Here is a 15,177-nt window from a genome sequence, read left to right on the forward strand (position 1 = left end):
ATATACAGTGGGTGTAAATGAGACCCTCCTTGTGTGCGCTGGTGAAGTTTTTCATCCGATTCTTGTCTAAGAAGACAGTCAAGCATAACGCAAGTTTTTCCATAAATTGTGTGAAACAAAGGACTGTACCTTTTATCCTAAACGCATAGGAATTTGACAGTGACACATTTGCCACATCAAATGGCCTTAGAAAACTTGGTGGTCTTAGATGTACACTGACTACCGCTGACTGCTAATTGCATAATACAACCTTTAATATGAATAAGTGCTTAGCTGTCAGATATATTCTGATGGCTTCAAAATGAGATTTAATGAGATTTCTCAGTCTATTAGTTTTTAAGAAAAGCAATAAAAATGACAAGGACTCTTTTATACTGATGAATATTTTGGGCACAATTTTCAGCATTTTGGCCCACAGCATCAAACACATTATTATTATTATTATACAAGCCAGACTTTGTGACATATGTACAGCACATTGGAACTTTTGAACAATTCCAACCCCACCCATCATTATGTCCCACCTTTGCTTCCCATAACCCCTGGATATACATCAAGACAGAACAACAGGAGCATCACAACTGCTTCTTTCCTGGCCACTTTGAGCACGAGAGTGACAGCTGTCAAAGTGATCATAATAAACACACTAACATGCGTTGCCTGGACGGAGACAGTCTCTTAATCAGTTACAAAAATAGGCCGGGCCGAGCCGGGCTACAGTAGCGCGGTAAAAAATAGCAGGGCCACAGCTTGTGCCATAGAAATAGATTCGACATGGCTAGCACCACTGCCCTGGGAGGACCCTATTATTTCTTCGCCTGCTCCGGGGACATTAATGTGAGTATTCATTAGGGATTCAGGGCTGTTACTACACAGCGACCTAGACCAGGCTAGCAAAGGAAAAAAAAATCTGATAACGAAATCATATAACAAAATAACCTATTAGGCGGACTTCTTGAGGCACTTTTAGCCGTCGTTGTTAAAATGATAAAACGGCATGCCACTCTCAGAGTCTGTAAGAGATCGCAATCTGATAAATGATCTCAGGGCTTGGGATATGCAGGGTTGTTTATTAACCTTCAGAAAGTATGTTTCCCAGAGGCAAAGGAAGCAGATAGATTGTGCCCTCATAAATACCTACAGAATTAAGGACCACTGTCAACACACCACGAGACAATGAAGGATATCTCTTGTAACATGGTAGGTGGGTGAAAACACAGAGGGCCCATTGGATGGATTAGCGCCGACTTAATTAAAAGAATTATGCCTTTTCCTTTGAGCAATTTAAATTTAGATACATTTGTGGTGCTGCTTGTCCTTTCTCTTTTTCTGCACAAATGTGCATTGCCTGAAGCGCTTCACATGAATTAGATGAAATGATGATTTCTCTCCTTACAGAGCCGAGTAATTGATCTAAAAAAAAAAAAAAATCTTTTGAAAAAAAAAAAGAACAAGAAATGATAGATTTAGTGTGAGATAATGAGCTTGAGTGTTTGAGCATAACAGCGACACTTTATGTGGTAGCTTGCGACAAAGAGTCATAATGCAGCCACCTCTCACTGAGCAGAGGGTGAGTGTCCTTGTCTTCCAGTAACCTGAATCATTTTCAGATAGCATACACTCAAGGCTCTGGATTATAAATGATGGAGGGCATTTGTGTAAAAAAGCAACGTTTTAAGCTTTCTGCCTGTCAGCTTGAATCAAAATGGTGTTCTGTTTCACTGTTCATCGTGTCTGTCCATGCTCTTCTCTCATCTCTTGCAAATTTAAGCCGGCCTGTGCTGCTGAGAAGGGACTGTCACACTACTTTGCTCTGAAGCATTCTGGGTGAAAGTCCTCGTATATCTGCGAACATCCAGCGCTTGTGCGCGTGTGTCTCCTGTTCGGTGAGCACTTGAATCAATAAGTGAGGCCAGCTCATATGATAAAGAAGCATCTTACATATGTGTGTGTGTGTGTGTTTGCAACTGGTTTCCTTTTCTATGCGTTACATTTACTGAGCTGTGCTCTGCTTGTGCAACTGGTGTGATAAATCTGAGTACGGCTCCCCATGCTCGTGAAATAGAAACACAAAATGCAAAAAGAAAAATAATATTATAATATGGATTAAATTTAACGGTCACAACCCTTTGGTTTAGGTGTGTGGCCCAGCTGTCACTCAATGTAGCCTGGCCCTCAATTATGCAAAACCCTAAAGGGATAGTTCAACATTTTGGCAAATTGGCCCATTGCCATAATCCCTATAGTGTTAGGAGTAGGTTCGTTACCTTTAATTGTCGGTGCAAGCTATTTTTAGAACGGCGGAGCAGAGCCGTGAGCTGCTCAGAGCTACGCTACGGAGGCTAATGGGATTTCTTGGTTTCCCTCATCAAACATCAAATACACAATCCAACAACTCCAAAATGCTCTTGTGGACAAGTTGTGACCTGCACATTCACCACGCTATGAGATAATAACAGAACGTTACCAGACAGAGTTGTTTTTTCCTGTCGGGGGCAGTTTTCTGGCAAGCAGTCTCTGCATTTGCCTCGAAAACAACTCTGTCTCATAACATTCCGTTATTATTTCATAGCGTTGAGAATGTAACAAATCTACTCCTAAAACTATAGGGATTATGGCATTGGGCCTATTTGCCAAAATGTTGAACTATTTCTTTAAGTTTTAATAAAATCAATAGTGAATTATCAATTCTATATAATTTCCCACTTACATCTTTTCGCACCAGGCTGTAAACATGTTTATTTCTGTTGAGTGAACTTGGACATTTTAAAAATGGTAGTCTATGGGGATTCATTCACTTTTGTAAACAGACTCTAGTGGTCATTTGAGGAACTGCATTCTTCTGTGTTGGCTTCATTATTTCTTATTTTGCTGGCTGGTTAGAGGGTGTTTTCTATCTCTACGATGACAGCTGCTCTACAGGGCTGAATTCAGAAGCAGTGTTGTATCCCCCAGTTCTGCCAGACAACACCTGGAATCTGCCTTTTGTATAATCTCCTGAGCAGAGCCCACACTCAGCTCCAGGAACTCCCGCACTGTATAGAAGGGGGGAAACGCGGGGATATAAGTAGAACCTGTGACAACACATACACTTTACATTACATTACCTTCCTAAAAACTAGAAACCTCTTTGTTGTTCCGTTGTGATGCTTTCTCACGCTCCGCTGTCTACGCCTACTGTACTTTCATGAGAAAGGTGGGCCGCGCGGACAACTCAGCATATAAATGACGACGTTACAATAACAAGACATCACTCTGCCGTGACATGTTTTATCATCGCGGCGACAATTTGAAGTCATTCATATGAAAAACGCCACTGTTAGCACAGCTGCGATAACAGGTTTATCCCCCTGTCAGTGTGTGTTTGCCTGTAACACTGATGCTGTGTGCAGAGTCACATTAGAGTCTCATTGGAAGTTATGGATGTATGGCACGGTGACTGAAGTACATTTCTCACTCAGGTAGCTGCTGTAGGAACATGACAGTTTTTACACTTTTCACTATTGTTTGACGACTGTATAGGTTTTTTTTTGCATTTGTTGCCTGGTTTTAGACTGTAAATCACAATCCCTGTATTTCAATATTTCACTTTACTACTTTCATGTCTTTAACACTGTAGTTGACACTGTAAAAACCCACCTGGTGACAAGAACTGAAAATAAGGAGCAGCCGTAAATTCTCTGTGCAACACATCAGTCCCAGTCAAACAAAGTAAAATACAAAAAAAAAAAAAAAACTAAAATAAAAAATAATCCAAAACTAAACCACAAATTGTGCCAATGTTCCTCTTCTTAAAGTCTAAGTTATGACATATATTACACCTAATGATAATTTTAGAGGCAGCAGTTTGTGTTGCTGTATTGGACAATACAGGCTGGTATTTTTTCCACCCCATTAATATCGGTGATGGTTGGCTAAATAACAGAAACACCATATTGTATAACACCATACAGCTCAACTCTTTCATTGTCATGCAACTAAACTAACAAAAGTTTCAATGTAAGCTGAACATTATAAATATATACGTATATAGGCTATACCACATACATTTGTAAGGGAATGATGTGCGCTCATGTGAAGCCCATCCAATAAAAAAAGAACTTCCAAACTTCTCTCTGCTTCTCTTCCACTTGTTTGCTGCATAATTCATCCTGCACCTCCCTGCGCTGCTTTAACCACTGCTTTGAATGATTAAACCTCCTAACCTGTGCTGACTTATGGGAATACTTACATCGCCTCCTCAAATCAAACAATTTTTCTAGTGTCTCTGACAAGCTGCGCTGAAAAAGTGCTGATAACGGTCTTCGGAGGTTTACCCAAACGACGGCGGCGTCTGCGGCAAGCCGGAGCACATCCAGCCAGCTCTGGCTTTTTTCGCTGGGCTCTTGTGTGGCAAACACTCTTTAAAAAAAAAAAAGAAAAAGAAACGACTGCACACACAGGAAGCCCCCTCGCTCGCCCCTGTGGGGAGGGAAGATAGATGGAGCGTACCTGCCACTCGTCTTTCATCGTTCCGCCAGTTTGATGCTACAGACGCTAATGGCTCTCGAGGGAGGAGGAAAATTAAGCACGGTTTGGTTATAATGAATTCAAAGGCACCGGCAAAAAACCCAATTCAAGGATGATGGTTTTAGAGGCCTTGTGTGGAGAAGACCCAGGCCTGGGACTCCATGCTTTTAGCCCTGGATTATAATTTGTGATAAATATATACATTTCCAACATGTCTCTCAGGCTGACAATGGTACAGCTGTCTGCTGCATCCAACTGTGGCTGCAGTGAAAGAGCCAAAACAGAATAACATATGTAGAATAGCGGGGCCTGACATACACTTCATATCCATCGCTGACAAGACGCCATGTATATTTAAAGAGGCTGAAGATACAACATGAAATTTAAATTCATGCTTTGCTCAAATCTGAATTTGAAAGAGAATAGATGCAGTCAGTGCCCGATACCTTGTTTCAGTCAAAAGGCATTCACTGACTGTGCATTACAGCCTGGTACAGCTCAGTGGTACCTATTTGATGAGAGAAAAACAGACACCAATTAAATTATTCCACAAGGCTTTAGCCCAGTGGACCCCAAAACCCAATCTGAGTGTGCACTGTGCAGTGTGTATGTGTGTGTGCCTCCACCCCGCCCCGCCCCCAGCAGCCTGCATGGGGTGTATAGCAGTGGTGGTGTCATGCCAAAGCTTTTTCTCGTCTTTGTCAGGCTAATTCAAAAATACAATGACCCCCCCCCCCCCCCCCTCCACCACCACCACCACCACCCCCCTCCTCCCTCCCGGTGATTACTGGGGTGTAGGAAATAAATTATCCTGAAGTGAATTATCCTTGACTTTGTACATGGAGCTGTAGATACTGCACAAGGCAAACGTGTCTAATAGTGGAAGAATTTTCCAAAGCCTCTTCTTTGTATATATATATATATATGTATGTGTGTGTGTGTGTGTGTGTGTGTGTGTGTGTGTGTGATGCTGAGATTTCACATTTCTTATAAAACATCTTGACTGTAGTCAGTACTGAATGAAGTCACTCAGAGATAAGCAAAAAATCTGCCCTTTGACCCTCATTAGAGCTCTGTCCAAATTGCATGTTGCACGGTTGGATTGTGTCTGAGCCCCTCCCCCTCCCACACAAAACCCGTCCAACAGTGGACGAGGGGGGGCGTCTGTGTCGACCCTTTTCTGTAACCAAACTGACGATCCTACGGTCGTACCAGCTGTGGCCAGCTGTGTGGGGGTGAGAGAAAGAGAGAGATGCCAGACATTCTTCCTCTGCTCTCTCTAGCTCTCGATTACATTTATTACTCAGATATTTGTCACACTTTTGATATGAGGGTAGACAGATGTGGATATGAACAACTGGGTACAACACTCTGTCTTTGTGGGAAGAGTTACTGACAGCCGCTACCGACTGCAGGAAAGGTGCCCCACATTCAAGCAGAGTCAACTTTTTGGAAATGCACGCTTTTGTAAACTGTAATAGAATATTTAAACAATAATGCAAAAATATGAGCAATCTCGAGTTACAAATTACAACAAATTTGTTTTTACAGTGTTCCCTCTGACACATGATGCAGTGTCTTTTCTTTACTTAACACAACACACTCGGTGGCACAACACAACATCGTTGCACACAGTTGTTTTCGAAACTATGTTGAGATCAGGCAACAAAATCTGAATCTGAAAGATGAAGCCAAAGTCCAAGTATCAAAAACTGCAGTTCCTCCAATGACCACCAGAGTTTTGGCTCCAACAGTGAGTCAGTCTCCACAGGGAAAACATGTTTATTTGGCCTCTATAGCTAATTTCCTGCTTCATGACGACTTTATATATTTATGTTGCAGCTTTTCATTCTTTAATACCTGCATTATTTTAAGGTATAAACAAGAGAAATTGATAGCTACCAATGGATAGATGAAAGAAAATGTAATTTTTTTTATTTTCATAACTTGGATGGACTGACCCTTTAAAATGAAATGGTTAAATGTTGCCTTTTGAACAAACTTTGTTGAAACTTTAGAACCAGTGTGTAAACCTATTTACAGTGGCGCTCTGCTCTCCTCCTCTCCTCTCCTCTCCCTGGCCCCAACCCCACCATCCCCACCCCCACCCCCACCCACCCGCGCCCCATCTCCTCCATCTCTCCCACCACTTCAATTGCTCCAGCCTCGGCATGCATTTATCAGCCGCTGGATTAGAATTTGTTTCCTCATAAACCATTGATCATCGGCCTATTACTAGGCAAATGACAGTTAATTACCCACTACATTAACCACCGGGACCTGGGGACCGACTCCCTGTGCCATCAGTCAACATGATGAATGTGGCAAGTTCAGTAATGCACGGCCGTTCCCTCATCTGCCTGCCACGCTGAGAACAACACCTGGATCTCACTTCCAGGCACCCAGGGAAAATCTATGGCAATCTGCATAATTACAGGCTCAGGGTTAATAACGGACAAATGATTTGCTGCATCTCAACGTAGGCTTTTTTTTTTTTTTTTTTAATGGGATTGTGCTTTGTCCGTTTGATGATCCGCCCTGGCTGGAGCTATCCGCGCTGGCGTCCCCTGCTCGGAATTTAATCACAGCGAGGAGGAGCTTAAGTTTCAAGAGTCTTGTCCACAAAAGGGACGAGAGAGGCAAGAAATAATTGATTTGATTTTGCCCGTCGATGCTTCATTACGGGACAATCTTGACGAGAGCAGGGGAACACAAACTGAAAGGTGGAGGCTGCAGAAATCCGAGGTGCTGATGGGAGCTGTGGTGGTCGGTGGGGGAGGAGGAGGAGGAGGAGGAGGAGAGGAGACAGTTAAGGGTGGCAGATGTAATCAGACTCATGCGTTGCTCAATTTAGTCCTCCCTGCATGTGTGATTGTCAGTGATTAAACAACTCTAGGGGCAAAATTATTTCAATTACCGCGGGCATGACCTGGGAATTGTCCCTGGGATAAGATTTTCCTCCTTGAGTGCCCCGACTTGCCTGGCTGCCGGCTCTATCAGTTCTCATCTGCACCTGGACTCTGATATCCTAATGATGAATTATGGCCCGCTTTTTGAGAGACTGCCGACCATATACCGAGGAACACTCCCCCTGAACTGTCAACCTGAAGTGCAGCCGTGGAGAGCTGCCTAATTAGCTCCTATAGAAACTCCTTGGAAAAAGGTTGAAAAACATTGCACATCACGCAGCATCTCTGAAACTGTGCAGGAGAGGAGATAAGCTACTGGTGGCAGCCATGTCCTGTGTTACTATAGTCAAATATTAGCTTTATCCAAAGTGAGTGCATCGACAAATCTTTTGAAATTCGAGCAAATCCCACCCTAACCCATTAGGAGATTACCCCTTATCTTTAACCTTTAACCTCTTCTCCCAAGCATCACTCATGATTCAAAACTCAAAATTTACACATGTTTTTCTGTCCTTAAATAAAAACAACTCTTTTTTTTTCTTTTTCTTTTTAAGTGTATTCAAAACAAAGTAAGCAGAAAAAGGGGCTTTCAGGACTGTTTTTTTGGCAGTGCTGAGTTTCGGTCCATTTTGGAAACGGGTGTAATGAAAGATTTTGACCCCCGCAGGGGCCAGATGTGCAGTTCGATAGGCACTTCCCTTCGCCAACCCACCTGCAATCCCAAGCTGGGTGCCAGGCTGTAGCACACTAGCCCTGCAATTATCTGCACCAAACATGCACAGTCCCACGAGTCATTGCTCTTCACAGCTAATTTAGCTAATCTCAACTGGAGGGGACGGTCCAAAAAAAATGATGTGTCCAGGCGACTGAACTGAGGCATTTTAGTTGAAATGAAAAGTAGCAGCGCTGTGTCCCACATGGAGACAAAATGGTGGCCCGTGTTATTCCAGGACAGTGAGACAAAAAAACAACAACAGAGATGTGTCAGTGCAGAAAATGCCGCCGTTTCCTTTTGGACATGAACTACACACATGCATGTTGAAGCAGGAAATAATTATGCAGCTTCTTGAACTAGAATCAACAAATACCACAGGGGAAAAAAGCGTCACGATCCTTTAAAAGAAGCATTATTCTATATCCAGTGACCCACAAAGGATAAGTGGTGGCTAATGGATGTGTCATTCTATATACAGCAGACAGAAATCCAATGGAAAAAAACAAAACCAACAGCATTAGTTCACTTCTTATTACCCCCTGATTCCCTCCCCAGCATTCAGCTTCTGTAAATCTTTAAAAAACAGCACACATGTATAAGGTTTCACTTTTCTAAAGCTCAGTTTTTTCTTAAAATAGGACAAAAGTCCTCCACAAAAACGACTCTTAGACCATGTCCACACGTAAACACAAACAACGGAAACCGGATACTTTCCTATGTGTTCTTGCGTTATTTTTGGTCCTTAAAAACTGGTATCTTCAAAACCTCCATCTGGGCAGTAGTAGTAGTAGTAGTAGTGGTAGTAGTTTTTGGTTTTCGACCAGGGTAGTGAACTGCTGCTTGCCAAGACACTGGCAGATGATTGAGTTAAGGTTAATTCTTACCATAATACATTGTGGTACACTTGCTGCACGCATGTCACACCGAATGCGCGCCACTACGTTGTTGCTATGGGTTGTGAGCACGCTTGATGCTAAATCTAAACAACCCCTTAAAACACAAAGTTTGACGGTAGTCATGGAAGTAATAAACAAAGATCAGATGCTATGATTGGTCAATGTGTTTCTAAAAGTTAAAATGATATCACCGCTTGCTGGTGTGGATTTTTTTTTTAAATTATGCTGGTGTGGATGCAGATTTTCTTTTTAAACGGAGGGAAAAACTCAATTTGCAGAAACACCCTGGTATGTGTGGACTAGGCCTGAATGTGATCACACAAACTTATACTAAACTTTTTTCAGTGGTGCTTGTAAACCCTTCAGACCCCCATAAACAGACAAAAGAAAATTGATAGTAATTGTAAGATTTTTTTTTTTACAGTGCAGTTCAGTAACACTCATGTAAAAGCCCTTCCTTATTGTGAATCCAAACACCCTGATAACTGCATATTTTTTGGGATTAGTCTGCCATGTTCATCACCTTGAGAGGGCTCCAGTTATTCATTCACTGGGGAGCTGCCTCACTTAGATATTGGAAATGACAAAAGACCGCTGAGCTTCGGTTAATAGCTTTCTCCCCAAATCATAAAGGTTGTACTTCAAATGCAGGCTAAATGATATTGCTATTGAAGGCCCATCATTTTTTCCCATCAAATGACATTCCCTCTGTGCTTTCCGGAGACAAAACAAAGGCGCCCCCACTCTTAACCTCTACTTAAGGAAATGTGACCCCTCTCATCAGGACAATTAAGTGCTGTATGGAAACAGACCCTCCAGTATGTGTGACCCTCCTTCAGACTCAATCACTCGTGATTACCGGCACCCGGTTTGACCCCTTAGCATTTCCAGATTACATGTGAAAAGCCCAATTTAATTACAGAACTTCAGAACACACGCATTTGCGAGCTCGGGCATTATTGGTGAGGTAATTGCTAGATGTGCGAAGAGAATTGTGGTGTTGGGAGGTTAATGGCAGCCAAGCTTTCCCAAGCACAACATGACAATTATAGTGTGCTTTCAGAGCTTTTAACATCTATGTGCCATCTCATTAAACTGCAAACTGAGGTGGAAGCTGCAGAGGTGCACGCACACACACACATTTCTTTGTATTATATTGTCTGCCATTTGAACCCTTAAGAGATAGAAAAATAGAACAAATGAGTGATGTGTTCACAAACATTACACTTACTGCACTTTAGTTGAAGAACGTGCAACAAGAAAATTAGGCGCTGTGACTTCCTGTGATGGTCAAATCTGTTCAAATGATATTTTTTTTTGTTTTTCAAAAAGGAAGGAATGCAGTGGAGCTAACAGCTTTTCTCCTGCACCCACAAAACCGAGCCATGTTGTTACACCTCCAAATCAGCGTGTGCAGGATGCTGGCATGACACATGGCCCATCAGGTGAAATCCGGTTGATTGACACGTTGCTGAAACACTGACATAGATGGGAAATATTATAAATATTCCCACCGCTGCCTCCAAGCCAACTGTCACAAGCTGTCAGCAGCAGCAGCATCTTCTCATATTCATCCCATTCTCTTATTATGCTATCTGCTGCAGATCAGAGGAAACACCTAAACCCGCCTGCCATCAAAAAAGGTCAACATTTCCTCCCCACAGTTATTCTTTGATAAACACTGCGGCTCATTCTGTCATTCAAGGAAATTGGTGGAAACTACTGTATCTCATTCTCAGCATCACTCCAGCAGTCTGTTGGTTCATTTTTAACACAACCAAGTGAGTTAAGAGAAACCTATACTGTAGGAATTGACAAGGGGAAGCGTTTCAGAAGGAAACCTGCATTCAGCTACAGTTTAGTGGCTGATTCAAGGTTATAATAGTTGCGGATTATTCATCAGTTTTTATCTTTAACTTGTTTGGACTTTTTCTTTTCAATTTCAGTCTAGTTTTAATTAGTTTTTAAAGCAGACTCGCTGCTTTTGTTTGTTTTTATTTTTTGATAATAATGTGAACAACAAAAAGTGGCGAGACTGAAGAAGATGAACCAACTTCAAATAACTCATCAACAAATTGGACTGCAGCTCTGAGGCATTACAGTTGATTAACTTGATTAAATGTCTTACATATCACTTGACGTCATTTATGCAGGTAATGTGCTGAACACTTTACCTGTCGCACACATTGGCTGGTAAAATGCTGCTCCGCCCATCTGGCAAGGTTATAAATGTTTTATTCAGTCTTTAGAACAGAGTTGAGATGATATTTAGATGCAGAGCTCCCAGACTCAAAGAGGTTACAATTCAGCCTAATGTGCTCCTCCTGACACCTCATACATTTTAGTGTTAAACAGTCTTTTCAAAGGTGAGGTAAAAGCTAAGTGCCTGATAATTGCTGTTTTTTCTTTTCTTTCAAAGTAAAGGTCAACTGAGACAGCACAATGCAAATCATACATTCTGACATAGGTCATCTGCCTCAGTGACACTGAACAAAAAAAATGCAGCATTTAAATATTGTTAGGCATAAAAGATTGTCCCTATGGAAACACTTCAAACTGGTCACAGACTGAGTTTAAGAAAACAATAAATATTATATTTTTAATGTTTTAGAGTTAAGAGTAAAACTTAAAGTAAACTTAGTTTTTGTCTCTTATTCTGAAAAGAGATAAAAATACTAAAAAAATACATGATTACCGATTTCCCAATTTGTTTTTCAATTGAGCTTCAATTGTAATATTGGAAAACTGTGTAAAATTGTGATCATTGGTTCCCAGAAGCCAAGGTAATGTTTTCAAACAGCTTGTTTGGTCAGAGAAACAGTCCAAAGAGAGAGCCTTGAATCAGAGACCAAAGAGATGTGTTATATTAATGAATTAGCATAATTACTGTGGTTTAATTTCCAAACAGTCACACTCCATTCTAACAAAAATATTAGAAATCATTTTTTACACAAATGACTAAAAATTAGTTTGTCTCGATCTTTCATGTTTTATGGTCAGTGTTGTGGTGTTTTTTTTTTAGTTTTATAATTTTTCATCCCCTTTCTAAGCTTCTCTCTGGAGCTCCAGTAACAACAGGTTGGTGTTGGCCAATCAGAAGAGAGGATGCTGTGAGCCTCAATTTGAATTGGCTGGCTGTTTTCTGAAGTGTTAAAAGAATGTAACAGATTTTGGTAATTCACATTCAGAGAAAACAATTCCTGCAAGATCAGATGGTGAGTCCAGGTGGGCGGGGCTTGGGGCATGTTTATGAGCTATAACTGCTGTTGTGACATCACAAAGTTACCAAGGTTTTGATGGCCAATTTTGAAGGCTCTATTTCTGAATTTGTGCATTTCTCTGTGGAATGATGTTTTAATAATTTATGGAACCTGGAGATGATTCATAATAATAAAAATATAAACACAGAAATTTCACTACATACAATGTGGGACCTTTAAATGCTAATTGCTTAAAAAAAAAAAGATTTCCACATAATAAAATACTGAGCATTATTGTTGATCTTTTTTCAGGGCCTCATGGTCTGATCCCATTATCAGTGATGGTCAGTATAGCACACAATACAGGGCATCACGTCAAATCCTCACACCACAGAGAAAATAAAAGCCGACTTGTTATTTCGGGCCAGTGTGATACGTTGTGACGCCAGCTGGCAGGATGATTTCTGTAGCCCACCACCTCTGTCTCTGTCAGCAGAAGGCCTTCTGCTGACGGCTCTCCCACCCGTTGATCAGACGTTTCTTAATGCAGTGTAGGTGGCTGAGAAATCACCTGGACACTGCTTTGACAGTACGCCTTTGATTGCCTCTTTAGCATTTCACAGATTAAAAGCATATGGAAAACTAGTGGAAGGTGCAATCAATGCAGCAGCAGCAGCAGCAGCCTCTCTGCAGTCTCTGCTACCTTCTCCAGTCCCTCTCTAGCAGATACACAGCAGATATACCAGAGACAGACGTGACCTCTGCAACACATTGATTTTTTTTTTTTATTCCCCCAAAACCAATCATACATTGGATGTGTTCTCCATAATGAGTCTTTGTATGGATTTGGCCAGTGATTTCTCCCAGCTGTCAGGTCATCACTTGGACAAACATCCTGAGATAATGCCTTAAAAGCAGTTTAAACTAACACTGTTCTTGGGTCATATTAAGCCTGAAAATTTATTCCTGACACCTTCTGTAGCAGTAGATAGCTCTTGCATCAGCCCAGCACAGACAAAGTGATGCGGTGCTGGATGTGCCAGCGCTGTCAGGTAACTTAATGAAGTTGTTAATTCCTTTGCTGAGTGACTTGTTTGTCGATGTGCCCTGGCCAAGGGCAAAGCGGTGTGTAGAATTAGCATTCTTCTCTTTCTTTTTTTTTTTTTTTTGCTTCCCAATGAATAAATCAGGCTGTTAAAATTGCCGCATTTACATCTCATTTTACACAAGCATAGCACAGCAAACTACGAGCATGGCTTCGGCTTGGTTACACAAGCCGGGGCTCTGTCTCTCCTTCCTCGCTGCGGCGCGGTGCGGCGCGTTATCGCAGAGATTCAGGTTTGACCCGTTCGCGGAGCATCAGACGCCTCCGTTCTGAGCTCTGTGGTTACCGTGAAGGAGGGTAGCGACATCAAAAACCAACCGTGGTATGTTCGCCAAGCCTCCGCGCTGTAAAAACAAGAGTCGCAAAAAGTGCTTTTCAATAACTTGAATGACTTAACAAAAATGTTGATCATTGTCGAGATCTGGCTTCCATGCAGCCTTGGGAGGCAGCCGCTGGATCAGGGCTGGATTGGAGGGTTGGAGGGGTGGTGGGGTGTGTGTGTGTGTGTGTGTGCGTGTGGGGGGGGGTGGGGGGGTTGTTGGGGCGCACAATAGTGTCTGGCAGTTCCGCTAGGCCGCCCACTAATTGAGAAGTCGCTCAGGGGTTCAGCGCAGGCCTCACAGCTCTGCCTATACCATCCAAATAACGCCTGTAAGTGGGGCTGACACCGACCAATCAGCATTTTGAAATCCTGTTTTCCACAGCGCTGCCCCACTCCACCCCTCACTGTTCTAACAGCTGCAGCCAGCTCCAGCCTCCCTCGCCATGGCTCCCGTCTCCACATCCTGCTCTCCTGCACCCCCACTTCATCTCCATAAAGGCCTCATTAACCAGGGGTGGCACAGAAGGCCTGGCTGAAGCCCACCACATGCACACACACACACACACACACACACACACACACACACACACACACACACACACACACACCACCACCACCTGTCAGCTGAACTGACTGACTGCGGCTCAGATTCGGTGTAACACATGCGGACGTGCTGCTTTCATGCTTCCATAATAGAGCTCCCACATTTCCATTAACAACACAAGGTGACCTCCCTAATGTGAGACACCACCTCTGACACCGGGAGGCTGCAGGACGACTGACGGCGGCTACAGACACTGCACAGAGCTGGTCGGAGAAGGAGCAGGAAGTAGTTGCTTGTAGCGGACAGTGTGTTCCAACATAAGTCTGATCTCCTCAGTGCCGTCATCTGCTGTTGTTTCATTTCAATATTCACTTTTTTATTAACATGTTTATCTATCTGTAATGAACTGATGAACTTAAACTGCTGGGTGATGCAGAGAATTTACAGTTTGGCTCTATTCTGACGTTTCAGTGTTAACAGTATAGCCTAGTTTACATGCAGACTTTTTTTTAAAATTCTGATACAAATCATTCTGAATGAAGATTTCATGTCACCTGTTTACATGTTTTACAGCAGTGTGACATGTGCTGAGTGTTTTGAACAGGCGTCTCCGCCCTGAATGACCAGGGTTCGGGCCAAAATTAAATCCAAATCACTTGGGTCATCCTCCTTTCCTCTTCTTTTTGGCCGAACGTAACCAGACAATGTTCCATTTCACTGTTTACATAATAGAATTTTACTTTTGATGGGTTTGGGAGAAGGGATATTCCCCCCCTGTGAAACCAAATGAAATGCCATTCGGTTTGGACCTGTTTATTCTGATTGAGGAGCATTTTCTCTCAGTTTGGACATCTAAACTGATTGCAGCCTCCTTCTTACTTTTACTGTTCAGATATTGTTTCATCTTCAACACTTTCTTCACTTAATTCAGCAGTATTTCAACAATTTATTCAGCTCATTCAGCTTTCAGCATTCCC

At 42.3% G+C, this 15,177-nt stretch overlaps 1 protein-coding gene across 1 annotated transcript in view; it reads right to left on the bottom strand.

Moving 5' to 3' along the window:
- The window catches only part of lmo3 (LIM domain only 3), a gene marked incomplete at both ends in the record, with an annotated part of 48,606 nt that overhangs the window by 10,478 nt on the left and 22,951 nt on the right, over positions 1 to 15,177 (bottom strand). The window lies entirely within an intron of this gene.

This window comes from Trachurus trachurus, assembly GCF_905171665.1.
Source record: "Trachurus trachurus genome assembly, chromosome: 23".
NCBI classification, from domain to species: Eukaryota; Metazoa; Chordata; class Actinopteri; order Carangiformes; family Carangidae; genus Trachurus; species Trachurus trachurus.